This window comes from Nuphar pumila, chromosome 5, assembly GCF_984573655.1.
Source record: "Nuphar pumila chromosome 5, dmNupPumi1.hap1.1, whole genome shotgun sequence".
Lineage (NCBI taxonomy): Eukaryota > Viridiplantae > Streptophyta > Magnoliopsida > Nymphaeales > Nymphaeaceae > Nuphar > Nuphar pumila.
The window spans coordinates 27,142,507-27,150,224 of record NC_143253.1 but is presented as its reverse complement, the minus strand read 5'-3'; positions in this window follow the sequence as shown (position 1 = coordinate 27,150,224).

The window sequence follows — 7,718 nt, the reverse complement described above, 5'->3', positions numbered from 1 at the left end:
GTGTGTGACAAATCCAGTAATATTGGTAAACCGAACTGCAACATGCAGAAAAGATTCTGGGTTGCAACACGGCTCGACTACAGAGTGAGCTTCACGTCAACGATCAATGGCCAGATCTGTCGATAATGGCAGATCTGGTCCTTATCTCACACCAATGGGACAACAATACGATATGCTCAAAACAAATATATTTTACTCTATCCTATGCTAAAATGACAAACCAATCTTCACTATCTGCAATAAAATCATATTTAATCTATGCTATAAAAGAATCTAAAACTAACTTTATGCAAAAATAAGTAAAGACACGGGGAAGAAGAAACAAACAATGTGATTTGCCTCCGATGGAGGGGTTGAGAAGAGAAGATGGTCAATCTAGCTATATCCGCACTGCCTCGACAAAGAAGAAGAAGTTGTCGATGGTGAAAGGGTTCGAAGCTTGAAGAAAAAGAGGAAGAAAAAGAAGAAGAGGAGAACAAGGAGAGAAAGAAATCGGCAAAAGAGAGGAGAAGCAAGGGAGAGAGAAGAGAGAGGCAAGAAGGAGGAGAAGCAAGAGGGCTGCTGGAAAAACGTGTTTCCATCCCTCAATAATTCTATTTATAGTCCCCATTAGGTTAAAAATCAACTTTTCAAAAGAGATACAATAAATTTTCAATAATTCCAAAAAGGTCTCTTCTTGAAAAACAATTTTTCCTAAAACTAATTAAAGATAATTAATGAAGTCCTAATCTAATCTAAATTATAAATTAGAAAAATTCTATCTAATAAAAATACAAAAAATGCAGGGTCGAATCGAAAAATGTGATTTTTCTCAAAAATTCAATTTCGAAGCGGATTCTAAAAAACAATGATAAATAAACATGAAAAATGTATGCATGATCATAACCCGACAACAAAAACTTGAATTTTAGGATTTGTTGAAAATATAAGGAATATATCTAAGATTTCTAGTTTTAAGCTACATCCAAAAACCCCTCTTGGGTTCTTATTTATAGGATTTAAAATCGGAACTGGAAAAGTGCTCTGGAATCTAAAACAACTATCTTACAAAAGAGAATCTATAAGGCATATCTCCTCCAACCGTCCATCATAATATTCTATTCTTTTTTCTACATTTTTAGATTCCTAGTGTAGGAGACCAAAAAATAGGTTGTATCAGCTGGAACAGATGCACCAATGCCCATTTGTCTGCTATTTTTAAGGGCGCTTTCAGAGTTATATCTCAGTACCCACATATCTGTTTTTGGCTTTCTATATACAGTCAGAAAGAAATTACTAGATAAGTCTACTACTGCTACTGTTCTTTGACTTAGAACATAATTTGGTCAAAACTTCTTTTTCATATCAGATCTCATTTTCTTTGGGTCTTAGAACCCTGGATCCTAAGACCCGTGCTTGCATTCAGATTTTGAGTGTTGTTTTTGCCGTTTGGACTCAGATAGATCTTTTGGATAAGATCTATATCCGGATCCAATTAATATTCGATCTGCTTTTGTTTTCCTATGTGAAAATTATTTTGGATACAAAACCATAGTGTTTTCTTTTTGTTTTCCTAGGTAAACTACTTGTTTACTTTCTTGTTATAGATCTAGAAAAAAAACCCAGAAAAAAACCTTGTTGAAAAATTGCATGTCACTTAGAATTTTCTAAGAAAATACAAACCTCCAACAAGTTGGAAAATCGTTTTGTTTGGAACAATGCTTGCTTCACATATGCTCTTCATTTTTTATCATCATTTCTTAAGACTTTGATTGTAGAGCCTCTGTTTTGTTGTGTGGATTTTCAAAACCCTTATTCAGTCTTATTTTTTAGATCTACAAATCCTTCCACTAGTATTAGAAGCCATCAACTTAGGTATATTAGTGGTGGACCAATGAGAGCATAAACCCGCTCGTAGTACCAAGAACCTTAGCTCAGGTATATCGCAAAAGGTCCAATATAGAGAAAAACTCATCCTATTAGAACCTATTTAGAGTGACCTCAAAGATCCGTGGAGCTTTTAAGGAGACCTAGGAAACTTGTTTTTAAAATCTTTAATCTGTGTGTTGTTTGATTTTATGTGGACTCTTGTTTTTGTTTAAATCCTAGACCATGATGCAGAAAAAAGATTTCAATATGAATTATCTTAAGAACCTGAGCTCATTTAATCCAGAACAGGGTTCTGAGAACCCCAATCCAAACATTCAAACTAAATCCACATCCCAAGATCCACCTAAAAACCATAGAAAGAAACCTAGGGCTCTGAGCCATGTTAGGTGGTGGTTCACAACCAGGAGTAGTGGTGATCTTCTCACTTGGATAGGATTCTTTTGGCCAACATAATGAAGAAAAAATAAATCCAGCCGAAGAAAAAGAAGACTATGAGAAAGATATCTAATATGAAGAAATGGTTAAAGGAAAAGGCATAGTAGAAGAGCTTTTGGAAAGATTCATCTTGGAAGACGTGAAAAACTCTAACACAACTTTGAAGATCCTAGTGCAAGAAGTTCAACAGAAATTCTTAGAAAATAAGATGAAATTATGAAGTCACAAGCATAATCAGAAGTGTAAGGCTCAGCAGGTGCTAGTTCAGAAGATTCAGTCAATCCAAATCACAAAATCAATAAGTCTAGTAGTTAGAGCTATAAGTTCCCAACCTAGTGAATATGAAGAACATATATGGAACCTCGAAGAGGAATTAAGGAACGTGACCCACCAGATAAAAGAGACACAAGTCGAGGAAGAAGAGAACGCTTCTACCAAGTCCCAGAAAAAACAATTATGCTTGAGTCATTCACCGAGGTCGTCATTATAAAGGAAAAAAAAGGATGACTCCACTAAGAGTCCGAAAGAAGAAACTCATATTGCGCTTGAGTCAACCACTGGTTCTCCCACTTCAAAAGAAGAAGTGGTGTTTGAAATTTCCATTGAAGAGGAAGTCCTTGAATATGCTAATGTGATGAAAGATTTGACTCATCTAACTTGGCAGATATAGATAATCATGCAGAGATGAACTATCCAGATCATGTCCCAAAGAATTCTCAAGAAGTTGAAATTTTCCATGTCTATCTTAAGGAAAAAGAAAGTTATGTTGATGAGATTCCTCAAGACAACTCAAGTTTTGACAAAGATGCAGCCTCGTCATTCCTATGCCCATGTTGTTCCTTAATCTTATAATCTCATTTTGGACCATTAGTAGCATCTAGGGAAGAGATAACATCTTTGGTGGAAGATCAACATCATATGTCATTTTATAGAGCCACATCTGGGAAAACATTAGAACAAAAGTACAAATCCTAATCTTTTTCAAGGTTGAAATAGAGGAGGACAAAATCAAAATATGGTCAACATACACTTCAAGAGAGAAATGTCATGAACCTATCCTCACAACATTTGCAATCTATTGATGGATCCAAGCACACCATGTTTTATACATCAGGTGAGAGAGTCACAGGAGATAAAATTATACTATCTGGATTAAGTTTTCTTTCAAACTCTTATAGTCTAAAGTCATGCATTCATTGTTTTCATATCTTTTGGGAATGTGAATGAGTTGTCTGATTATTTTTTGTAAATACTTATTTATAAAGTAAAAAAATAGAAAATCAAAAAAACCAAATAAATTAAAAAAAAAAGCAACAAATTTTGAAAATTTAAAAAATCAAAAAATTTCAAAATTTTTAAAAGAATTGCCCTTTTTGTTGCAAAATTTTTATCATTTAAATGGATTTTGCCAGAAGTCATTGCATTTATGAAAAGTTCACATGCATTTTCATCTCACTCCTTACATCATTAGTAATGGCCAATTTCTTTTCTATTATTATATAGAGAAAACTCGAAGGTTGAGCCCTTTATGAGAAGGCAACATAAGATGATTGAGCTTGCAGTGAAATAAAATGATAAATCTCTTTGTGAAGTCTGAAAATAGCAAATGATGAATCATACAGTTTGCTTTCATTAGACTAGAAAGTTATAGGAGGTAAAACTGCACTATCTGGATCAAGTTTGCTTTCAAACTCTTATATTCTAAAGTCATGCATTCATCATTCTTGCATCTTTTGGGAATGTGAATGAGTTGTCTAGTTAAATTTTATAAATAGTTACTTAAAAATAAAAAAAACCAGAAATCCAAATAAATTTGAAAAAATATAAAATTTAAAAAAAAAAAATCAAAATATTCAAAAGGGTTGCCTTTTTGTTGCAAAATTTTTGTCATTTGAATGAATTTTGCTTAGAAGTTATTGCATTTATGAGAAGCTTACATGTACTTAATCTCACTCCTTGCATTATTAGCAATGGTCAATTTCTTTTTCATTATTGTGAAGAGAAAACTCGAAGGTCGATCCCTTTATGAGAAGGCAACATAAGATGACTGAGCTTGCAGTAAAATAGAAGGATAAAACTTTTTTTGAATTCTGAAAATTATGAATCATACAGGGGCATGTATAGACTCATATTATATGGTTTAAGACCATGATGATCCATTTAGAGAAAAAAAATTCAAACAAAAATATGTCAAGATTATCTTCTATTTTGTTTTTGCTTCTCATGTCCTCCATTGGTCGGTCATGTGGACTTATCCATCTTATGCACTAGTACTTTTTGCTCTCAAGCCTCATTTTCAATATCCTTGAAAAAGACTAAGTTGGTCATCTCATTGTACAGAGCAAAGCCCACCCATTCAGGCCTTATCGTGGGGCATTTTTTTCATGCTCAAAGTAGAAAAAAAGAAAAGAAAAGAAAAGAAAAATAAAAATTCATTTAAAAAAAAGGCATTGTTGAAAAAAAAGAGAAATTATTGAAAAAAAAATATGAAAAAACTCTAAAGATTTCAATGCTTCCTTTGTAGTCAAAGATCTCAAATTAGAGATGCCCAAGATTCCTTAACCCACTTGTTTTCTTTGAGCCTCACATTTAAGAATGTCATATCCAACTATCTTTGTTACCCTTTTTTAGCCTCATAATACCCAAAGTTTGAAACAAAAATCATTATCATGCATTCTCATTATTTGAAATTTGTAAACACCCCAAATTTTCACTCAATTCTTGACATCGCCCTCAATCGGCACATTTCAATTCTCCGGAAGCAATAAAGGGAAAATGGTTATTTTTTGAGTTTAAACCTTGCAGAAAGTCCTAAATTTCATTCTTGAGCCTCAAAATTTCTATATTTAGGTTCAGAGACATCTTCAAATTGCAAAATTTCAAAATCCTTTCTCTGGACAAAAAGCTAAAATTTCCAAGTCCGAGCTCAGAGTGATATTTCATAGAACATGTCTTTGCATAGCATTGCATCATTTCACTGCACAGCATGTCATTTTGAGATCCAGAACTTCTGATTTTCCAAATTGTCAATCCAGATTTTATTTTTAAACTTTTCAAAATTGATTTTTAAAAACCCTGGGATTTCAAAATTGCCAATCTTTCCCATTTTACCCCCAGGACTTTGAATTACAAAAATTTTCCTCAAGAAAACAATCTGGATATTTGGATATTGATTTTAAAGATTTTATCTCAAAACTTTTTGCAAAAGATTTTAATTCTCCTTACAAAATTTTTACATTTACATTTATCCATATTTTTGCCCTGAAAACCCAATGTTTCCAAATTCTTGAAAATAAATAATGTTTTATCTCGTATTTTCAAAATAAATGGAGTGGGACCCGCCTTTGAACTAGCATCATACTCAGACTCTCAGGTAAGTATCTTATTCTCAAGTGGGACCCACTCGGAGGTCATATCAATTTGCAAAATTTTCTTTTTAAAATTCTTATTTATTTATTTATTTTTTATAGTGGGCCCACACACATGTGGCACCCTAATTGAAAATAAAAGATTTGCAAAAAACAAAATAAAGCTTTATTTTCAAAAGGATTTTAAAAGTGGATTGAGGTGGCATTTCCATAAAAGCCTCTCATTTTTTTTATTTTTTTATTTCTTTTTATTTGTAAAATAAAATTTCTTTTTTAGAAGGAGGCAGCCTTAAATGGCACAGCCGAACTTCCAAAAAAATAAAAATTTCATTTTACCTAAAACTTAGGTAAATGAAATGAAAAATTTGAAAAAAATCACAAGATGCGCCCTTTTGAAAACGGTAGCATTAAGTTTCAATTTGAAAAAAAAATTCAAAAAAAATGTTAACGGAACCTCATAAATGAAAGGGCTGCGTTTCTTTTTTGGAGGGGCTGAAAATTTTAAAGAGTGGTCATTAGCCGATGGAGGGGGAGAGGGCTCTGTTTGGTTTTGGCAAAAGGGGGAGGCCATTGATCGAAAAGGAGGAAGAGGAAAAAAATTGGATTTCTTTGGGTTTTTTTTTGGTTTTTCTGCAGGAATCTTCAGCCCATCTTGTGTAGCAGCTGCCTCCCACTTCTCTCCTCATCCCATCAACCGGAAGCACCAGCTCTTTCTGCATCTTCCTCAACCATCCAGCAAGACAGTGATTGTTGTCCATCCCCACGTCTGCCCAGCCCTTCTTCAGCCACCCGCAGCTGCTGCCCCTTTATCGTTGGCTGCACTACTCCAGCCACCAAACACTCCAGTCGGCTGCTACCCATCCTCCACTTTGCCTCCAGCCCAGCCACCAAACACCTCCAGCCAACTGCTATTGATGTTTCATTCAGCCCAGCCGCAGGACCATCTCCAATCAAGTCTTCCTTTTCTTCAGTACAACCACAGCAGGAAAACCCAGCGTGTTGCTGCCTCTTCTTCAAATTCCCCCAGCAGAATATACACCGAACCATCAAAGGGGCGTGTAGTTCTTCTTTTTCCCTCTGAAGGCCTGACCCACCATTGAAGGAAGCTCCTTATTAACCTCTGTTGAGCTAAGAGATGCTGGAACTACTGTAAGATCACCCTGATTTATCGCAAGAGCACCTTCACTTGCAGCAGGAAGCCCGTTTGCAGTCCACAAATAGCAGAAACTTCATCATTTGATTCATGAAATTTTGCTTAGCTTGAGGGTAAATTTCTGTTTTATGAAGTTATGGCTGGAACTTCATCATTTGATGCTACAATTTCTGTGTTATGAAGATATGGGCTAGAATATCATCATTTGATTTATGAGATTGATGTTTAAAATTTCTGTTTTATGAAGTTATGGCTGGAACTTCATTATTTGATGCTACAACTTCTGTGTTATGAAGATATGGGCTGGAATATCATCATTTGATTTATGAGATTGATGTTTAAAATTCTTGTTTTATGAAGTATGGCTGGAACTTCATCATTTGATGCTACAGTTTCTGTTTTTATGAAGTTATGGCTGGAACTTCATCATTTTGATTCATGATATTGATGATAAATTTCTGTTTTATGAAGTTATGGCTAAAACTTCATCATTTGATTCATGAAATTTTGCTTAGTTTGATGCTCAAAATTCTGTTTTATGAAGCTATGGGCTGGAACTTCATCATTTGATGCTATAATTTCTGTTTTATGAAGATGGGCTGGAATATCATCATTTGATTTATGAGCTTGATATTCAAATTCCTGTTTTATGAAGTTATGCTGGAACTTCATCATTTGATGCTATAATTTCTATTTTATGAAGATGGGCTGGAATATCATCATTTGATTTATGAGCTTGATATTCAAATTCCTGTTTTATGAAGTTATGTTGGAACTTCATTATTTGATGCTATAATTTCTGTTTTATGAAACTATGGGCTGGAATATCATCATGTGATTTATGAGCTTGATGTTCAAAATTCTTGTGTTATGAAGTTATGGCTGGAACTTCA